Here is a 22,512-nt window from a genome sequence, read left to right as displayed (position 1 = left end):
GAGTCTACTTTCTTAAGTCTAGATGATCCAGGACTGTGGACCCACTTGAGCAGTAGCCCGAAGGACTTCCTTGTAGTGCGTGGGCCACAGCAAGTGGAAAAAAACTTCTGGCTCCCCAAAGACAAGGAAAATAGAAGTTTCCCCACACATGACTGGCGTGAAAGCCCCAACGGTGACGAAGTGGAGGGGCCCTGGCTTCTGTACTCAGAATCCCATTATGGAGGATTATGCTCCATATGACGGAAAGTGTTCGTGGGCTAACAGTCGCAGAGGGAACTGGACTCACCAGAAACATACATAACGGCACATTTCCCTGTGGCTTAGTGTTGTGGCATGACCTACTGTTTGAAATAAATGTGGTAAGCAAGAGACTCCAAGGTGTTGCCCTTGATATACCTGGAGCAAAGGAACAGTTGGACAAAGCAAAGCAAAGTCAGACCTACAGTCTTACCGGTCAGATGAAAGCTTTCAAAGCGTTCTGAAGAGTGCAGAGAAGTTGGCAGAGGAACGTCACAGTGCAGCTGTTTTCACACCCATTCAAGGTGCAACAGGATTCTTTGCCGCTTTTACAGCTGCAGACTAACAATTCACAAGAGTCACTGAAGAAGAAGCCCTTTTGATCACGAGGCACGGGATAATCCCATAAGAGACCCCGACAACAATTCTAAGGTGAATTCTTTAACCAGGTGCTAGATTGTGCAATACAGTCAGTTGAAGAACGTTTCATGCGCCTCAAGGAACGAAGACAGCAGTATATCTGGGATGTTGTGTGCCCTGCATTGCTGGTGTAGATCCTCTTCAGGTATAGTGAGGAACTTTGGTGTAGGTCTTCTTCTGGTATAGTGAGGAGTTCCTCACTGTAGCTGAAGAAGATCTACACCAGCGATGCAGGGCACGAGAGACAGTGCTGAGACATGAGCACATGCGCGAGGTTGATGCGAGTGATTTAGGTGATGAACTGAAAGCCCTTTCAGGTTACATTTCAGCAGGAGGAAGGCCAAAGGCTCCCCTGGAATAGATGTGCGCAAATAAGATGACCACCCCCTCGCCAAATGCTTCGGTTGCTCTGGGCATACTTCTAAGACTTCCTCTACCAGTTGCCAGTGGAGAACGCAGAGAACAAACAGCCTACGTCTGTTTGTCAGCTCTGCCTCTTAAATGTATTTTAAGAACATCTCTTTCAGCACACCTACATAACTCCTTAAATATCGCCTCCAAATATAATCACTCAATAAGCACGAGGCTCAAGACGACCCTCGTTTGGATAAATACTGTGAAAGCAGCATGTTAGGTGTAGTGAGTGTATCAGGGCTGATAGGAATTATTGCTACAGAACAGTGAACCATCTGCCAGTTGGTATTGCGGAGTAATACTGTTTGTGCTACAGCTTCCCCCAGTGGAGCACCAGCTATTGAGAATAATGGCAAAGGAAACTTTGAGTCTAGACAAGCCCCTCGTTACAGCTCTTGGTGTCTAAACCAGTCCCTTTCCCTCTTGTGGTTAGCTAATGTCCTTCAGATGGCTCGCATCTGCACAAGAAGCTGGCTATGCTGATTAATGTAGCTATCTGCTGGTTTGTGCCTAAGAAATAGGGATTTTACTGGAAGCAACAATTAGCATTACCAAGGAATGCCTACTGTGTTCTCTGACAAGAACATCTGACTGACACACAGTCCATGCATTTCGTCTGCCTTAACATCGTTGGAGCTTGGACTTTGCATGAAGGTGCAAATCTGAAGAACTTGGGGTGCGCTTTGCTTCCCAGGATTTGCTAGGAATGGCACAATCCACGCATTCTTTACATGACAGGAAATTTACATGACATTTACATAAATTTCCTGAGCTATACAGACAGAAATGCTCACCGTGAGCCTTCCGGCCCCACTGAAGAGATGCCTGATCTTCCAGGTAGTCAGAGTGCAGGTGACCTATGAGCTACTGCAGCGCCCATCGCTCCACCTCAAATGGATGCAACCATGCACATGCCTGAAGACAAGCGTAGAACGGAGAAGAGTGTGGTGGAGGCGCAAGAAACAGCCGCTGCTGAGTCTACTTTCTTAAGTCTAGATGATCCAGGACTGTGGACCCACTTGAGCAGTAGCCCGAAGGACTTCCTTGTAGTGCGTGGGCCACAGCAAGTGGAAAAAAACTTCTGGCTCCCCAAAGACAAGGAAAATAGAAGTTTCCCCACACATGACTGGCGTGAAAGCCCCAACGGTGACGAAGTGGAGGGGCCCTGGCTTCTGTACTCAGAATCCCATTATGGAGGATTATGCTCCATATGACGGAAAGTGTTCGTGGGCTAACAGTCGCAGAGGGAACTGGACTCACCAGAAACATACATAACGGCACATTTCCCTGTGGCTTAGTGTTGTGGCATGACCTACTGTTTGAAATAAATGTGGTAAGCAAGAGACTCCAAGGTGTTGCCCTTGATATACCTGGAGCAAAGGAACAGTTGGACAAAGCAAAGCAAAGTCAGACCTACAGTCTTACCGGTCAGATGAAAGCTTTCAAAGCGTTCTGAAGAGTGCAGAGAAGTTGGCAGAGGAACGTCACAGTGCAGCTGTTTTCACACCCACTCAAGGTGCAACAGGATTCTTTGCCGCTTTTACAGCTGCAGACTAACAATTCACAAGAGTCACTGAAGAAGAAGCCCTTTTGATCACGAGGCACGGGATAATCCCATAAGAGACCCCGACAACAATTCTAAGGTGAATTCTTTAACCAGGTGCTAGATTGTGCAATACAGTCAGTTGAAGAACGTTTCATGCGCCTCAAGGAACGAAGACAGCAGTATATCTGGGATGTTGTGTGCCCTGCATTGCTGGTGTAGATCCTCTTCAGGTATAGTGAGGAACTTTGGTGTAGGTCTTCTTCTGGTATAGTGAGGAGTTCCTCACTGTAGCTGAAGAAGATCTACACCAGCGATGCAGGGCACGAGAGACAGTGCTGAGACATGAGCACATGCGCGAGGTTGATGCGAGTGATTTAGGTGATGAACTGAAAGCCCTTTCAGGTTACATTTCAGCAGGAGGAAGGCCAAAGGCTCCCCTGGAATAGATGTGCGCAAATAAGATGACCACCCCCTCGCCAAATGCTTCGGTTGCTCTGGGCATACTTCTAAGACTTCCTCTACCAGTTGCCAGTGGAGAACGCAGAGAACAAACGGCCTACGTCTGTTTGTCAGCTCTGCCTCTTAAATGTATTTTAAGAACATCTCTTTCAGCACACCTACATAACTCCTTAAATATCGCCTCCAAATATAATCACTCAATAAGCACGAGGCTCAAGACGACCCTCGTTTGGATAAATACTGTGAAAGCAGCATGTTAGGTGTAGTGAGTGTATCAGGGCTGATAGGAATTATTGCTACAGAACAGTGAACCATCTGCCAGTTGGTATTGCGGAGTAATACTGTTTGTGCTACAGCTTCCCCCAGTGGAGCACCAGCTATTGAGAATAATGGCAAAGGAAACTTTGAGTCTAGACAAGCCCCTCGTTACGGCTCTTGGTGTCTAAACCAGTCCCTTTCCCTCTTGTGGTTAGCTAATGTCCTTCAGATGGCTCGCATCTGCACAAGAAGCTGGCTATGCTGATTAATGTAGCTATCTGCTGGTTTGTGCCTAAGAAATAGGGATTTTACTGGAAGCAACAATTAGCATTACCAAGGAATGCCTACTGTGTTCTCTGACAAGAACATCTGACTGACACACAGTCCATGCATTTCGTCTGCCTTAACATCGTTGGAGCTTGGACTTTGCATGAAGGTGCAAATCTGAAGAACTTGGGGTGCGCTTTGCTTCCCAGGATTTGCTAGGAATGGCACAATCCACGCATTCTTTACATGACAGGAAATTTACATGACATTTACATAAATTTCCTGAGCTATACAGACAGAAATGCTCACCGTGAGCCTTCCGGCCCCACTGAAGAGATGCCTGATCTTCCAGGTAGTCAGAGTGCAGGTGACCTATGAGCTACTGCAGCGCCCATCGCTCCACCTCAAATGGATGCAACCATGCACATGCCTGAAGACAAGCGTAGAACGGAGAAGAGTGTGGTGGAGGCGCAAGAAACAGCCGCTGCTGAGTCTACTTTCTTAAGTCTAGATGATCCAGGACTGTGGACCCACTTGAGCAGTAGCCCGAAGGACTTCCTTGTAGTGCGTGGGCCACAGCAAGTGGAAAAAAACTTCTGGCTCCCCAAAGACAAGGAAAATAGAAGTTTCCCCACACATGACTGGCGTGAAAGCCCCAACGGTGACGAAGTGGAGGGGCCCTGGCTTCTGTACTCAGAATCCCATTATGGAGGATTATGCTCCATATGACGGAAAGTGTTCGTGGGCTAACAGTCGCAGAGGGAACTGGACTCACCAGAAACATACATAACGGCACTTTTCCCTGTGGCTTAGTGTTGTGGCATGACCTACTGTTTGAAATAAATGTGGTAAGCAAGAGACTCCAAGGTGTTGCCCTTGATATACCTGGAGCAAAGGAACAGTTGGACAAAGCAAAGCAAAGTCAGACCTACAGTCTTACCGGTCAGATGAAAGCTTTCAAAGCGTTCTGAAGAGTGCAGAGAAGTTGGCAGAGGAACGTCACAGTGCAGCTGTTTTCACACCCACTCAAGGTGCAACAGGATTCTTTGCCGCTTTTACAGCTGCAGACTAACAATTCACAAGAGTCACTGAAGAAGAAGCCCTTTTGATCACGAGGCACGGGATAATCCCATAAGAGACCCCGACAACAATTCTAAGGTGAATTCTTTAACCAGGTGCTAGATTGTGCAATACAGTCAGTTGAAGAACGTTTCATGCGCCTCAAGGAACGAAGACAGCAGTATATCTGGGATGTTGTGTGCCCTGCATTGCTGGTGTAGATCCTCTTCAGGTATAGTGAGGAACTTTGGTGTAGGTCTTCTTCTGGTATAGTGAGGAGTTCCTCACTGTAGCTGAAGAAGATCTACACCAGCGATGCAGGGCACGAGAGACAGTGCTGAGACATGAGCACATGCGCGAGGTTGATGCGAGTGATTTAGGTGATGAACTGAAAGCCCTTTCAGGTTACATTTCAGCAGGAGGAAGGCCAAAGGCTCCCCTGGAATAGATGTGCGCAAATAAGATGACCACCCCCTCGCCAAATGCTTCGGTTGCTCTGGGCATACTTCTAAGACTTCCTCTACCAGTTGCCAGTGGAGAACGCAGAGAACAAACAGCCTACGTCTGTTTGTCAGCTCTGCCTCTTAAATGTATTTTAAGAACATCTCTTTCAGCACACCTACATAACTCCTTAAATATCGCCTCCAAATATAATCACTCAATAAGCACGAGGCTCAAGACGACCCTCGTTTGGATAAATACTGTGAAAGCAGCATGTTAGGTGTAGTGAGTGTATCAGGGCTGATAGGAATTATTGCTACAGAACAGTGAACCATCTGCCAGTTGGTATTGCGGAGTAATACTGTTTGTGCTACAGCTTCCCCCAGTGGAGCACCAGCTATTGAGAATAATGGCAAAGGAAACTTTGAGTCTAGACAAGCCCCTCGTTACGGCTCTTGGTGTCTAAACCAGTCCCTTTCCCTCTTGTGGTTAGCTAATGTCCTTCAGATGGCTCGCATCTGCACAAGAAGCTGGCTATGCTGATTAATGTAGCTATCTGCTGGTTTGTGCCTAAGAAATAGGGATTTTACTGGAAGCAACAATTAGCATTACCAAGGAATGCCTACTGTGTTCTCTGACAACAACATCTGACTGACACACAGTCCATGCATTTCGTCTGCCTTAACATCGTTGGAGCTTGGACTTTGCATGAAGGTGCAAATCTGAAGAACTTGGGGTGCGCTTTGCTTCCCAGGATTTGCTAGGAATGGCACAATCCACGCATTCTTTACATGACAGGAAATTTACATGACATTTACATAAATTTCCTGAGCTATACAGACAGAAATGCTCACCGTGAGCCTTCCGGCCCCACTGAAGAGATGCCTGATCTTCCAGGTAGTCAGAGTGCAGGTGACCTATGAGCTACTGCAGCGCCCATCGCTCCACCTCAAATGGATGCAACCATGCACATGCCTGAAGACAAGCGTAGAACGGAGAAGAGTGTGGTGGAGGCGCAAGAAACAGCCGCTGCTGAGTCTACTTTCTTAAGTCTAGATGATCCAGGACTGTGGACCCACTTGAGCAGTAGCCCGAAGGACTTCCTTGTAGTGCGTGGGCCACAGCAAGTGGAAAAAAACTTCTGGCTCCCCAAAGACAAGGAAAATAGAAGTTTCCCCACACATGACTGGCGTGAAAGCCCCAACGGTGACGAAGTGGAGGGGCCCTGGCTTCTGTACTCAGAATCCCATTATGGAGGATTATGCTCCATATGACGGAAAGTGTTCGTGGGCTAACAGTCGCAGAGGGAACTGGACTCACCAGAAACATACATAACGGCACTTTTCCCTGTGGCTTAGTGTTGTGGCATGACCTACTGTTTGAAATAAATGTGGTAAGCAAGAGACTCCAAGGTGTTGCCCTTGATATACCTGGAGCAAAGGAACAGTTGGACAAAGCAAAGCAAAGTCAGACCTACAGTCTTACCGGTCAGATGAAAGCTTTCAAAGCGTTCTGAAGAGTGCAGAGAAGTTGGCAGAGGAACGTCACAGTGCAGCTGTTTTCACACCCACTCAAGGTGCAACAGGATTCTTTGCCGCTTTTACAGCTGCAGACTAACAATTCACAAGAGTCACTGAAGAAGAAGCCCTTTTGATCACGAGGCACGGGATAATCCCATAAGAGACCCCGACAACAATTCTAAGGTGAATTCTTTAACCAGGTGCTAGATTGTGCAATACAGTCAGTTGAAGAACGTTTCATGCGCCTCAAGGAACGAAGACAGCAGTATATCTGGGATGTTGTGTGCCCTGCATTGCTGGTGTAGATCCTCTTCAGGTATAGTGAGGAACTTTGGTGTAGGTCTTCTTCTGGTATAGTGAGGAGTTCCTCACTGTAGCTGAAGAAGATCTACACCAGCGATGCAGGGCACGAGAGACAGTGCTGAGACATGAGCACATGCGCGAGGTTGATGCGAGTGATTTAGGTGATGAACTGAAAGCCCTTTCAGGTTACATTTCAGCAGGAGGAAGGCCAAAGGCTCCCCTGGAATAGATGTGCGCAAATAAGATGACCACCCCCTCGCCAAATGCTTCGGTTGCTCTGGGCATACTTCTAAGACTTCCTCTACCAGTTGCCAGTGGAGAACGCAGAGAACAAACAGCCTACGTCTGTTTGTCAGCTCTGCCTCTTAAATGTATTTTAAGAACATCTCTTTCAGCACACCTACATAACTCCTTAAATATCGCCTCCAAATATAATCACTCAATAAGCACGAGGCTCAAGACGACCCTCGTTTGGATAAATACTGTGAAAGCAGCATGTTAGGTGTAGTGAGTGTATCAGGGCTGATAGGAATTATTGCTACAGAACAGTGAACCATCTGCCAGTTGGTATTGCGGAGTAATACTGTTTGTGCTACAGCTTCCCCCAGTGGAGCACCAGCTATTGAGAATAATGGCAAAGGAAACTTTGAGTCTAGACAAGCCCCTCGTTACAGCTCTTGGTGTCTAAACCAGTCCCTTTCCCTCTTGTGGTTAGCTAATGTCCTTCAGATGGCTCGCATCTGCACAAGAAGCTGGCTATGCTGATTAATGTAGCTATCTGCTGGTTTGTGCCTAAGAAATAGGGATTTTACTGGAAGCAACAATTAGCATTACCAAGGAATGCCTACTGTGTTCTCTGACAAGAACATCTGACTGACACACAGTCCATGCATTTCGTCTGCCTTAACATCGTTGGAGCTTGGACTTTGCATGAAGGTGCAAATCTGAAGAACTTGGGGTGCGCTTTGCTTCCCAGGATTTGCTAGGAATGGCACAATCCACGCATTCTTTACATGACAGGAAATTTACATGACATTTACATAAATTTCCTGAGCTATACAGACAGAAATGCTCACCGTGAGCCTTCCGGCCCCACTGAAGAGATGCCTGATCTTCCAGGTAGTCAGAGTGCAGGTGACCTATGAGCTACTGCAGCGCCCATCGCTCCACCTCAAATGGATGCAACCATGCACATGCCTGAAGACAAGCGTAGAACGGAGAAGAGTGTGGTGGAGGCGCAAGAAACAGCCGCTGCTGAGTCTACTTTCTTAAGTCTAGATGATCCAGGACTGTGGACCCACTTGAGCAGTAGCCCGAAGGACTTCCTTGTAGTGCGTGGGCCACAGCAAGTGGAAAAAAACTTCTGGCTCCCCAAAGACAAGGAAAATAGAAGTTTCCCCACACATGACTGGCGTGAAAGCCCCAACGGTGACGAAGTGGAGGGGCCCTGGCTTCTGTACTCAGAATCCCATTATGGAGGATTATGCTCCATATGACGGAAAGTGTTCGTGGGCTAACAGTCGCAGAGGGAACTGGACTCACCAGAAACATACATAACGGCACATTTCCCTGTGGCTTAGTGTTGTGGCATGACCTACTGTTTGAAATAAATGTGGTAAGCAAGAGACTCCAAGGTGTTGCCCTTGATATACCTGGAGCAAAGGAACAGTTGGACAAAGCAAAGCAAAGTCAGACCTACAGTCTTACCGGTCAGATGAAAGCTTTCAAAGCGTTCTGAAGAGTGCAGAGAAGTTGGCAGAGGAACGTCACAGTGCAGCTGTTTTCACACCCATTCAAGGTGCAACAGGATTCTTTGCCGCTTTTACAGCTGCAGACTAACAATTCACAAGAGTCACTGAAGAAGAAGCCCTTTTGATCACGAGGCACGGGATAATCCCATAAGAGACCCCGACAACAATTCTAAGGTGAATTCTTTAACCAGGTGCTAGATTGTGCAATACAGTCAGTTGAAGAACGTTTCATGCGCCTCAAGGAACGAAGACAGCAGTATATCTGGGATGTTGTGTGCCCTGCATTGCTGGTGTAGATCCTCTTCAGGTATAGTGAGGAACTTTGGTGTAGGTCTTCTTCTGGTATAGTGAGGAGTTCCTCACTGTAGCTGAAGAAGATCTACACCAGCGATGCAGGGCACGAGAGACAGTGCTGAGACATGAGCACATGCGCGAGGTTGATGCGAGTGATTTAGGTGATGAACTGAAAGCCCTTTCAGGTTACATTTCAGCAGGAGGAAGGCCAAAGGCTCCCCTGGAATAGATGTGCGCAAATAAGATGACCACCCCCTCGCCAAATGCTTCGGTTGCTCTGGGCATACTTCTAAGACTTCCTCTACCAGTTGCCAGTGGAGAACGCAGAGAACAAACAGCCTACGTCTGTTTGTCAGCTCTGCCTCTTAAATGTATTTTAAGAACATCTCTTTCAGCACACCTACATAACTCCTTAAATATCGCCTCCAAATATAATCACTCAATAAGCACGAGGCTCAAGACGACCCTCGTTTGGATAAATACTGTGAAAGCAGCATGTTAGGTGTAGTGAGTGTATCAGGGCTGATAGGAATTATTGCTACAGAACAGTGAACCATCTGCCAGTTGGTATTGCGGAGTAATACTGTTTGTGCTACAGCTTCCCCCAGTGGAGCACCAGCTATTGAGAATAATGGCAAAGGAAACTTTGAGTCTAGACAAGCCCCTCGTTACAGCTCTTGGTGTCTAAACCAGTCCCTTTCCCTCTTGTGGTTAGCTAATGTCCTTCAGATGGCTCGCATCTGCACAAGAAGCTGGCTATGCTGATTAATGTAGCTATCTGCTGGTTTGTGCCTAAGAAATAGGGATTTTACTGGAAGCAACAATTAGCATTACCAAGGAATGCCTACTGTGTTCTCTGACAAGAACATCTGACTGACACACAGTCCATGCATTTCGTCTGCCTTAACATCGTTGGAGCTTGGACTTTGCATGAAGGTGCAAATCTGAAGAACTTGGGGTGCGCTTTGCTTCCCAGGATTTGCTAGGAATGGCACAATCCACGCATTCTTTACATGACAGGAAATTTACATGACATTTACATAAATTTCCTGAGCTATACAGACAGAAATGCTCACCGTGAGCCTTCCGGCCCCACTGAAGAGATGCCTGATCTTCCAGGTAGTCAGAGTGCAGGTGACCTATGAGCTACTGCAGCGCCCATCGCTCCACCTCAAATGGATGCAACCATGCACATGCCTGAAGACAAGCGTAGAACGGAGAAGAGTGTGGTGGAGGCGCAAGAAACAGCCGCTGCTGAGTCTACTTTCTTAAGTCTAGATGATCCAGGACTGTGGACCCACTTGAGCAGTAGCCCGAAGGACTTCCTTGTAGTGCGTGGGCCACAGCAAGTGGAAAAAAACTTCTGGCTCCCCAAAGACAAGGAAAATAGAAGTTTCCCCACACATGACTGGCGTGAAAGCCCCAACGGTGACGAAGTGGAGGGGCCCTGGCTTCTGTACTCAGAATCCCATTATGGAGGATTATGCTCCATATGACGGAAAGTGTTCGTGGGCTAACAGTCGCAGAGGGAACTGGACTCACCAGAAACATACATAACGGCACATTTCCCTGTGGCTTAGTGTTGTGGCATGACCTACTGTTTGAAATAAATGTGGTAAGCAAGAGACTCCAAGGTGTTGCCCTTGATATACCTGGAGCAAAGGAACAGTTGGACAAAGCAAAGCAAAGTCAGACCTACAGTCTTACCGGTCAGATGAAAGCTTTCAAAGCGTTCTGAAGAGTGCAGAGAAGTTGGCAGAGGAACGTCACAGTGCAGCTGTTTTCACACCCATTCAAGGTGCAACAGGATTCTTTGCCGCTTTTACAGCTGCAGACTAACAATTCACAAGAGTCACTGAAGAAGAAGCCCTTTTGATCACGAGGCACGGGATAATCCCATAAGAGACCCCGACAACAATTCTAAGGTGAATTCTTTAACCAGGTGCTAGATTGTGCAATACAGTCAGTTGAAGAACGTTTCATGCGCCTCAAGGAACGAAGACAGCAGTATATCTGGGATGTTGTGTGCCCTGCATTGCTGGTGTAGATCCTCTTCAGGTATAGTGAGGAACTTTGGTGTAGGTCTTCTTCTGGTATAGTGAGGAGTTCCTCACTGTAGCTGAAGAAGATCTACACCAGCGATGCAGGGCACGAGAGACAGTGCTGAGACATGAGCACATGCGCGAGGTTGATGCGAGTGATTTAGGTGATGAACTGAAAGCCCTTTCAGGTTACATTTCAGCAGGAGGAAGGCCAAAGGCTCCCCTGGAATAGATGTGCGCAAATAAGATGACCACCCCCTCGCCAAATGCTTCGGTTGCTCTGGGCATACTTCTAAGACTTCCTCTACCAGTTGCCAGTGGAGAACGCAGAGAACAAACAGCCTACGTCTGTTTGTCAGCTCTGCCTCTTAAATGTATTTTAAGAACATCTCTTTCAGCACACCTACATAACTCCTTAAATATCGCCTCCAAATATAATCACTCAATAAGCACGAGGCTCAAGACGACCCTCGTTTGGATAAATACTGTGAAAGCAGCATGTTAGGTGTAGTGAGTGTATCAGGGCTGATAGGAATTATTGCTACAGAACAGTGAACCATCTGCCAGTTGGTATTGCGGAGTAATACTGTTTGTGCTACAGCTTCCCCCAGTGGAGCACCAGCTATTGAGAATAATGGCAAAGGAAACTTTGAGTCTAGACAAGCCCCTCGTTACAGCTCTTGGTGTCTAAACCAGTCCCTTTCCCTCTTGTGGTTAGCTAATGTCCTTCAGATGGCTCGCATCTGCACAAGAAGCTGGCTATGCTGATTAATGTAGCTATCTGCTGGTTTGTGCCTAAGAAATAGGGATTTTACTGGAAGCAACAATTAGCATTACCAAGGAATGCCTACTGTGTTCTCTGACAAGAACATCTGACTGACACACAGTCCATGCATTTCGTCTGCCTTAACATCGTTGGAGCTTGGACTTTGCATGAAGGTGCAAATCTGAAGAACTTGGGGTGCGCTTTGCTTCCCAGGATTTGCTAGGAATGGCACAATCCACGCATTCTTTACATGACAGGAAATTTACATGACATTTACATAAATTTCCTGAGCTATACAGACAGAAATGCTCACCGTGAGCCTTCCGGCCCCACTGAAGAGATGCCTGATCTTCCAGGTAGTCAGAGTGCAGGTGACCTATGAGCTACTGCAGCGCCCATCGCTCCACCTCAAATGGATGCAACCATGCACATGCCTGAAGACAAGCGTAGAACGGAGAAGAGTGTGGTGGAGGCGCAAGAAACAGCCGCTGCTGAGTCTACTTTCTTAAGTCTAGATGATCCAGGACTGTGGACCCACTTGAGCAGTAGCCCGAAGGACTTCCTTGTAGTGCGTGGGCCACAGCAAGTGGAAAAAAACTTCTGGCTCCCCAAAGACAAGGAAAATAGAAGTTTCCCCACACATGACTGGCGTGAAAGCCCCAACGGTGACGAAGTGGAGGGGCCCTGGCTTCTGTACTCAGAATCCCATTATGGAGGATTATGCTCCATATGACGGAAAGTGTTCGTGGGCTAACAGTCGCAGAGGGAACTGGACTCACCAGAAACATACATAACGGCACATTTCCCTGTGGCTTAGTGTTGTGGCATGACCTACTGTTTGAAATAAATGTGGTAAGCAAGAGACTCCAAGGTGTTGCCCTTGATATACCTGGAGCAAAGGAACAGTTGGACAAAGCAAAGCAAAGTCAGACCTACAGTCTTACCGGTCAGATGAAAGCTTTCAAAGCGTTCTGAAGAGTGCAGAGAAGTTGGCAGAGGAACGTCACAGTGCAGCTGTTTTCACACCCATTCAAGGTGCAACAGGATTCTTTGCCGCTTTTACAGCTGCAGACTAACAATTCACAAGAGTCACTGAAGAAGAAGCCCTTTTGATCACGAGGCACGGGATAATCCCATAAGAGACCCCGACAACAATTCTAAGGTGAATTCTTTAACCAGGTGCTAGATTGTGCAATACAGTCAGTTGAAGAACGTTTCATGCGCCTCAAGGAACGAAGACAGCAGTATATCTGGGATGTTGTGTGCCCTGCATTGCTGGTGTAGATCCTCTTCAGGTATAGTGAGGAACTTTGGTGTAGGTCTTCTTCTGGTATAGTGAGGAGTTCCTCACTGTAGCTGAAGAAGATCTACACCAGCGATGCAGGGCACGAGAGACAGTGCTGAGACATGAGCACATGCGCGAGGTTGATGCGAGTGATTTAGGTGATGAACTGAAAGCCCTTTCAGGTTACATTTCAGCAGGAGGAAGGCCAAAGGCTCCCCTGGAATAGATGTGCGCAAATAAGATGACCACCCCCTCGCCAAATGCTTCGGTTGCTCTGGGCATACTTCTAAGACTTCCTCTACCAGTTGCCAGTGGAGAACGCAGAGAACAAACAGCCTACGTCTGTTTGTCAGCTCTGCCTCTTAAATGTATTTTAAGAACATCTCTTTCAGCACACCTACATAACTCCTTAAATATCGCCTCCAAATATAATCACTCAATAAGCACGAGGCTCAAGACGACCCTCGTTTGGATAAATACTGTGAAAGCAGCATGTTAGGTGTAGTGAGTGTATCAGGGCTGATAGGAATTATTGCTACAGAACAGTGAACCATCTGCCAGTTGGTATTGCGGAGTAATACTGTTTGTGCTACAGCTTCCCCCAGTGGAGCACCAGCTATTGAGAATAATGGCAAAGGAAACTTTGAGTCTAGACAAGCCCCTCGTTACAGCTCTTGGTGTCTAAACCAGTCCCTTTCCCTCTTGTGGTTAGCTAATGTCCTTCAGATGGCTCGCATCTGCACAAGAAGCTGGCTATGCTGATTAATGTAGCTATCTGCTGGTTTGTGCCTAAGAAATAGGGATTTTACTGGAAGCAACAATTAGCATTACCAAGGAATGCCTACTGTGTTCTCTGACAACAACATCTGACTGACACACAGTCCATGCATTTCGTCTGCCTTAACATCGTTGGAGCTTGGACTTTGCATGAAGGTGCAAATCTGAAGAACTTGGGGTGCGCTTTGCTTCCCAGGATTTGCTAGGAATGGCACAATCCACGCATTCTTTACATGACAGGAAATTTACATGACATTTACATAAATTTCCTGAGCTATACAGACAGAAATGCTCACCGTGAGCCTTCCGGCCCCACTGAAGAGATGCCTGATCTTCCAGGTAGTCAGAGTGCAGGTGACCTATGAGCTACTGCAGCGCCCATCGCTCCACCTCAAATGGATGCAACCATGCACATGCCTGAAGACAAGCGTAGAACGGAGAAGAGTGTGGTGGAGGCGCAAGAAACAGCCGCTGCTGAGTCTACTTTCTTAAGTCTAGATGATCCAGGACTGTGGACCCACTTGAGCAGTAGCCCGAAGGACTTCCTTGTAGTGCGTGGGCCACAGCAAGTGGAAAAAAACTTCTGGCTCCCCAAAGACAAGGAAAATAGAAGTTTCCCCACACATGACTGGCGTGAAAGCCCCAACGGTGACGAAGTGGAGGGGCCCTGGCTTCTGTACTCAGAATCCCATTATGGAGGATTATGCTCCATATGACGGAAAGTGTTCGTGGGCTAACAGTCGCAGAGGGAACTGGACTCACCAGAAACATACATAACGGCACATTTCCCTGTGGCTTAGTGTTGTGGCATGACCTACTGTTTGAAATAAATGTGGTAAGCAAGAGACTCCAAGGTGTTGCCCTTGATATACCTGGAGCAAAGGAACAGTTGGACAAAGCAAAGCAAAGTCAGACCTACAGTCTTACCGGTCAGATGAAAGCTTTCAAAGCGTTCTGAAGAGTGCAGAGAAGTTGGCAGAGGAACGTCACAGTGCAGCTGTTTTCACACCCATTCAAGGTGCAACAGGATTCTTTGCCGCTTTTACAGCTGCAGACTAACAATTCACAAGAGTCACTGAAGAAGAAGCCCTTTTGATCACGAGGCACGGGATAATCCCATAAGAGACCCCGACAACAATTCTAAGGTGAATTCTTTAACCAGGTGCTAGATTGTGCAATACAGTCAGTTGAAGAACGTTTCATGCGCCTCAAGGAACGAAGACAGCAGTATATCTGGGATGTTGTGTGCCCTGCATTGCTGGTGTAGATCCTCTTCAGGTATAGTGAGGAACTTTGGTGTAGGTCTTCTTCTGGTATAGTGAGGAGTTCCTCACTGTAGCTGAAGAAGATCTACACCAGCGATGCAGGGCACGAGAGACAGTGCTGAGACATGAGCACATGCGCGAGGTTGATGCGAGTGATTTAGGTGATGAACTGAAAGCCCTTTCAGGTTACATTTCAGCAGGAGGAAGGCCAAAGGCTCCCCTGGAATAGATGTGCGCAAATAAGATGACCACCCCCTCGCCAAATGCTTCGGTTGCTCTGGGCATACTTCTAAGACTTCCTCTACCAGTTGCCAGTGGAGAACGCAGAGAACAAACAGCCTACGTCTGTTTGTCAGCTCTGCCTCTTAAATGTATTTTAAGAACATCTCTTTCAGCACACCTACATAACTCCTTAAATATCGCCTCCAAATATAATCACTCAATAAGCACGAGGCTCAAGACGACCCTCGTTTGGATAAATACTGTGAAAGCAGCATGTTAGGTGTAGTGAGTGTATCAGGGCTGATAGGAATTATTGCTACAGAACAGTGAACCATCTGCCAGTTGGTATTGCGGAGTAATACTGTTTGTGCTACAGCTTCCCCCAGTGGAGCACCAGCTATTGAGAATAATGGCAAAGGAAACTTTGAGTCTAGACAAGCCCCTCGTTACAGCTCTTGGTGTCTAAACCAGTCCCTTTCCCTCTTGTGGTTAGCTAATGTCCTTCAGATGGCTCGCATCTGCACAAGAAGCTGGCTATGCTGATTAATGTAGCTATCTGCTGGTTTGTGCCTAAGAAATAGGGATTTTACTGGAAGCAACAATTAGCATTACCAAGGAATGCCTACTGTGTTCTCTGACAACAACATCTGACTGACACACAGTCCATGCATTTCGTCTGCCTTAACATCGTTGGAGCTTGGACTTTGCATGAAGGTGCAAATCTGAAGAACTTGGGGTGCGCTTTGCTTCCCAGGATTTGCTAGGAATGGCACAATCCACGCATTCTTTACATGACAGGAAATTTACATGACATTTACATAAATTTCCTGAGCTATACAGACAGAAATGCTCACCGTGAGCCTTCCGGCCCCACTGAAGAGATGCCTGATCTTCCAGGTAGTCAGAGTGCAGGTGACCTATGAGCTACTGCAGCGCCCATCGCTCCACCTCAAATGGATGCAACCATGCACATGCCTGAAGACAAGCGTAGAACGGAGAAGAGTGTGGTGGAGGCGCAAGAAACAGCCGCTGCTGAGTCTACTTTCTTAAGTCTAGATGATCCAGGACTGTGGACCCACTTGAGCAGTAGCCCGAAGGACTTCCTTGTAGTGCGTGGGCCACAGCAAGTGGAAAAAAACTTCTGGCTCCCCAAAGACAAGGAAAATAGAAGTTTCCCCACACATGACTGGCGTGAAAGCCCCAACGGTGACGAAGTGGAGGGGCCCTGGCTTCTGTACTCAGAATCCCATTATGGAGGATTATGCTCCATATGACGGAAAGTGTTCGTGGGCTAACAGTCGCAGAGGGAACTGGACTCACCAGAAACATACATAACGGCACATTTCCCTGTGGCTTAGTGTTGTGGCATGACCTACTGTTTGAAATAAATGTGGTAAGCAAGAGACTCCAAGGTGTTGCCCTTGATATACCTGGAGCAAAGGAACAGTTGGACAAAGCAAAGCAAAGTCAGACCTACAGTCTTACCGGTCAGATGAAAGCTTTCAAAGCGTTCTGAAGAGTGCAGAGAAGTTGGCAGAGGAACGTCACAGTGCAGCTGTTTTCACACCCATTCAAGGTGCAACAGGATTCTTTGCCGCTTTTACAGCTGCAGACTAACAATTCACAAGAGTCACTGAAGAAGAAGCCATTTTGATCACGAGGCACGGGATAATCCCATAAGAGACCCCGACAACAATTCTAAGGTGAATTCTTTAACCAGGTGCTAGATTGTGCAATACAGTCAGTTGAAGAACGTTTCATGCGCCTCAAGGAACGAAGACAGCAGTATATCTGGGATGTTGTGTGCCCTGCATTGCTGGTGTAGATCCTCTTCAGGTATAGTGAGGAACTTTGGTGTAGGTCTTCTTCTGGTATAGTGAGGAGTTCCTCACTGTAGCTGAAGAAGATCTACACCAGCGATGCAGGGCACGAGAGACAGTGCTGAGACATGAGCACATGCGCGAGGTTGATGCGAGTGATTTAGGTGATGAACTGAAAGCCCTTTCAGGTTACATTTCAGCAGGAGGAAGGCCAAAGGCTCCCCTGGAATAGATGTGCGCAAATAAGATGACCACCCCCTCGCCAAATGCTTCGGTTGCTCTGGGCATACTTCTAAGACTTCCTCTACCAGTTGCCAGTGGAGAACGCAGAGAACAAACAGCCTACGTCTGTTTGTCAGCTCTGCCTCTTAAATGTATTTTAAGAACATCTCTTTCAGCACACCTACATAACTCCTTAAATATCGCCTCCAAATATAATCACTCAATAAGCACGAGGCTCAAGACGACCCTCGTTTGGATAAATACTGTGAAAGCAGCATGTTAGGTGTAGTGAGTGTATCAGGGCTGATAGGAATTATTGCTACAGAACAGTGAACCATCTGCCAGTTGGTATTGCGGAGTAATACTGTTTGTGCTACAGCTTCCCCCAGTGGAGCACCAGCTATTGAGAATAATGGCAAAGGAAACTTTGAGTCTAGACAAGCCCCTCGTTACAGCTCTTGGTGTCTAAACCAGTCCCTTTCCCTCTTGTGGTTAGCTAATGTCCTTCAGATGGCTCGCATCTGCACAAGAAGCTGGCTATGCTGATTAATGTAGCTATCTGCTGGTTTGTGCCTAAGAAATAGGGATTTTACTGGAAGCAACAATTAGCATTACCAAGGAATGCCTACTGTGTTCTCTGACAAGAACATCTGACTGACACACAGTCCATGCATTTCGTCTGCCTTAACATCGTTGGAGCTTGGACTTTGCATGAAGGTGCAAATCTGAAGAACTTGGGGTGCGCTTTGCTTCCCAGGATTTGCTAGGAATGGCACAATCCACGCATTCTTTACATGACAGGAAATTTACATGACATTTACATAAATTTCCTGAGCTATACAGACAGAAATGCTCACCGTGAGCCTTCCGGCCCCACTGAAGAGATGCCTGATCTTCCAGGTAGTCAGAGTGCAGGTGACCTATGAGCTACTGCAGCGCCCATCGCTCCACCTCAAATGGATGCAACCATGCACATGCCTGAAGACAAGCGTAGAACGGAGAAGAGTGTGGTGGAGGCGCAAGAAACAGCCGCTGCTGAGTCTACTTTCTTAAGTCTAGATGATCCAGGACTGTGGACCCACTTGAGCAGTAGCCCGAAGGACTTCCTTGTAGTGCGTGGGCCACAGCAAGTGGAAAAAAACTTCTGGCTCCCCAAAGACAAGGAAAATAGAAGTTTCCCCACACATGACTGGCGTGAAAGCCCCAACGGTGACGAAGTGGAGGGGCCCTGGCTTCTGTACTCAGAATCCCATTATGGAGGATTATGCTCCATATGACGGAAAGTGTTCGTGGGCTAACAGTCGCAGAGGGAACTGGACTCACCAGAAACATACATAACGGCACATTTCCCTGTGGCTTAGTGTTGTGGCATGACCTACTGTTTGAAATAAATGTGGTAAGCAAGAGACTCCAAGGTGTTGCCCTTGATATACCTGGAGCAAAGGAACAGTTGGACAAAGCAAAGCAAAGTCAGACCTACAGTCTTACCGGTCAGATGAAAGCTTTCAAAGCGTTCTGAAGAGTGCAGAGAAGTTGGCAGAGGAACGTCACAGTGCAGCTGTTTTCACACCCACTCAAGGTGCAACAGGATTCTTTGCCGCTTTTACAGCTGCAGACTAACAATTCACAAGAGTCACTGAAGAAGAAGCCCTTTTGATCACGAGGCACGGGATAATCCCATAAGAGACCCCGACAACAATTCTAAGGTGAATTCTTTAACCAGGTGCTAGATTGTGCAATACAGTCAGTTGAAGAACGTTTCATGCGCCTCAAGGAACGAAGACAGCAGTATATCTGGGATGTTGTGTGCCCTGCATTGCTGGTGTAGATCCTCTTCAGGTATAGTGAGGAACTTTGGTGTAGGTCTTCTTCTGGTATAGTGAGGAGTTCCTCACTGTAGCTGAAGAAGATCTACACCAGCGATGCAGGGCACGAGAGACAGTGCTGAGACATGAGCACATGCGCGAGGTTGATGCGAGTGATTTAGGTGATGAACTGAAAGCCCTTTCAGGTTACATTTCAGCAGGAGGAAGGCCAAAGGCTCCCCTGGAATAGATGTGCGCAAATAAGATGACCACCCCCTCGCCAAATGCTTCGGTTGCTCTGGGCATACTTCTAAGACTTCCTCTACCAGTTGCCAGTGGAGAACGCAGAGAACAAACAGCCTACGTCTGTTTGTCAGCTCTGCCTCTTAAATGTATTTTAAGAACATCTCTTTCAGCACACCTACATAACTCCTTAAATATCGCCTCCAAATATAATCACTCAATAAGCACGAGGCTCAAGACGACCCTCGTTTGGATAAATACTGTGAAAGCAGCATGTTAGGTGTAGTGAGTGTATCAGGGCTGATAGGAATTATTGCTACAGAACAGTGAACCATCTGCCAGTTGGTATTGCGGAGTAATACTGTTTGTGCTACAGCTTCCCCCAGTGGAGCACCAGCTATTGAGAATAATGGCAAAGGAAACTTTGAGTCTAGACAAGCCCCTCGTTACAGCTCTTGGTGTCTAAACCAGTCCCTTTCCCTCTTGTGGTTAGCTAATGTCCTTCAGATGGCTCGCATCTGCACAAGAAGCTGGCTATGCTGATTAATGTAGCTATCTGCTGGTTTGTGCCTAAGAAATAGGGATTTTACTGGAAGCAACAATTAGCATTACCAAGGAATGCCTACTGTGTTCTCTGACAAGAACATCTGACTGACACACAGTCCATGCATTTCGTCTGCCTTAACATCGTTGGAGCTTGGACTTTGCATGAAGGTGCAAATCTGAAGAACTTGGGGTGCGCTTTGCTTCCCAGGATTTGCTAGGAATGGCACAATCCACGCATTCTTTACATGACAGGAAATTTACATGACATTTACATAAATTTCCTGAGCTATACAGACAGAAATGCTCACCGTGAGCCTTCCGGCCCCACTGAAGAGATGCCTGATCTTCCAGGTAGTCAGAGTGCAGGTGACCTATGAGCTACTGCAGCGCCCATCGCTCCACCTCAAATGGATGCAACCATGCACATGCCTGAAGACAAGCGTAGAACGGAGAAGAGTGTGGTGGAGGCGCAAGAAACAGCCGCTGCTGAGTCTACTTTCTTAAGTCTAGATGATCCAGGACTGTGGACCCACTTGAGCAGTAGCCCGAAGGACTTCCTTGTAGTGCGTGGGCCACAGCAAGTGGAAAAAAACTTCTGGCTCCCCAAAGACAAGGAAAATAGAAGTTTCCCCACACATGACTGGCGTGAAAGCCCCAACGGTGACGAAGTGGAGGGGCCCTGGCTTCTGTACTCAGAATCCCATTATGGAGGATTATGCTCCATATGACGGAAAGTGTTCGTGGGCTAACAGTCGCAGAGGGAACTGGACTCACCAGAAACATACATAACGGCACATTTCCCTGTGGCTTAGTGTTGTGGCATGACCTACTGTTTGAAATAAATGTGGTAAGCAAGAGACTCCAAGGTGTTGCCCTTGATATACCTGGAGCAATGGAACAGTTGGACAAAGCAAAGCAAAGTCAGACCTACAGTCTTACCGGTCAGATGAAAGCTTTCAAAGCGTTCTGAAGAGTGCAGAGAAGTTGGCAGAGGAACGTCACAGTGCAGCTGTTTTCACACCCATTCAAGGTGCAACAGGATTCTTTGCCGCTTTTACAGCTGCAGACTAACAATTCACAAGAGTCACTGAAGAAGAAGCCCTTTTGATCACGAGGCACGGGATAATCCCATAAGAGACCCCGACAACAATTCTAAGGTGAATTCTTTAACCAGGTGCTAGATTGTGCAATACAGTCAGTTGAAGAACGTTTCATGCGCCTCAAGGAACGAAGACAGCAGTATATCTGGGATGTTGTGTGCCCTGCATTGCTGGTGTAGATCCTCTTCAGGTATAGTGAGGAACTTTGGTGTAGGTCTTCTTCTGGTATAGTGAGGAGTTCCTCACTGTAGCTGAAGAAGATCTACACCAGCGATGCAGGGCACGAGAGACAGTGCTGAGACATGAGCACATGCGCGAGGTTGATGCGAGTGATTTAGGTGATGAACTGAAAGCCCTTTCAGGTTACATTTCAGCAGGAGGAAGGCCAAAGGCTCCCCTGGAATAGATGTGCGCAAATAAGATGACCACCCCCTCGCCAAATGCTTCGGTTGCTCTGGGCATACTTCTAAGACTTCCTCTACCAGTTGCCAGTGGAGAACGCAGAGAACAAACAGCCTACGTCTGTTTGTCAGCTCTGCCTCTTAAATGTATTTTAAGAACATCTCTTTCAGCACACCTACATAACTCCTTAAATATCGCCTCCAAATATAATCACTCAATAAGCACGAGGCTCAAGACGACCCTCGTTTGGATAAATACTGTGAAAGCAGCATGTTAGGTGTAGTGAGTGTATCAGGGCTGATAGGAATTATTGCTACAGAACAGTGAACCATCTGCCAGTTGGTATTGCGGAGTAATACTGTTTGTGCTACAGCTTCCCCCAGTGGAGCACCAGCTATTGAGAATAATGGCAAAGGAAACTTTGAGTCTAGACAAGCCCCTCGTTACAGCTCTTGGTGTCTAAACCAGTCCCTTTCCCTCTTGTGGTTAGCTAATGTCCTTCAGATGGCTCGCATCTGCACAAGAAGCTGGCTATGCTGATTAATGTAGCTATCTGCTGGTTTGTGCCTAAGAAATAGGGATTTTACTGGAAGCAACAATTAGCATTACCAAGGAATGCCTACTGTGTTCTCTGACAAGAACATCTGACTGACACACAGTCCATGCATTTCGTCTGCCTTAACATCGTTGGAGCTTGGACTTTGCATGAAGGTGCAAATCTGAAGAACTTGGGGTGCGCTTTGCTTCCCAGGATTTGCTAGGAATGGCACAATCCACGCATTCTTTACATGACAGGAAATTTACATGACATTTACATAAATTTCCTGAGCTATACAGACAGAAATGCTCACCGTGAGCCTTCCGGCCCCACTGAAGAGATGCCTGATCTTCCAGGTAGTCAGAGTGCAGGTGACCTATGAGCTACTGCAGCGCCCATCGCTCCACCTCAAATGGATGCAACCATGCACATGCCTGAAGACAAGCGTAGAACGGAGAAGAGTGTGGTGGAGGCGCAAGAAACAGCCGCTGCTGAGTCTACTTTCTTAAG

Source organism: Natator depressus, chromosome 1, assembly GCF_965152275.1.
Source record: "Natator depressus isolate rNatDep1 chromosome 1, rNatDep2.hap1, whole genome shotgun sequence".
Classification (NCBI taxonomy): Eukaryota; Metazoa; Chordata; order Testudines; family Cheloniidae; genus Natator; species Natator depressus.
This window is presented reverse-complemented; position numbering follows the sequence as displayed.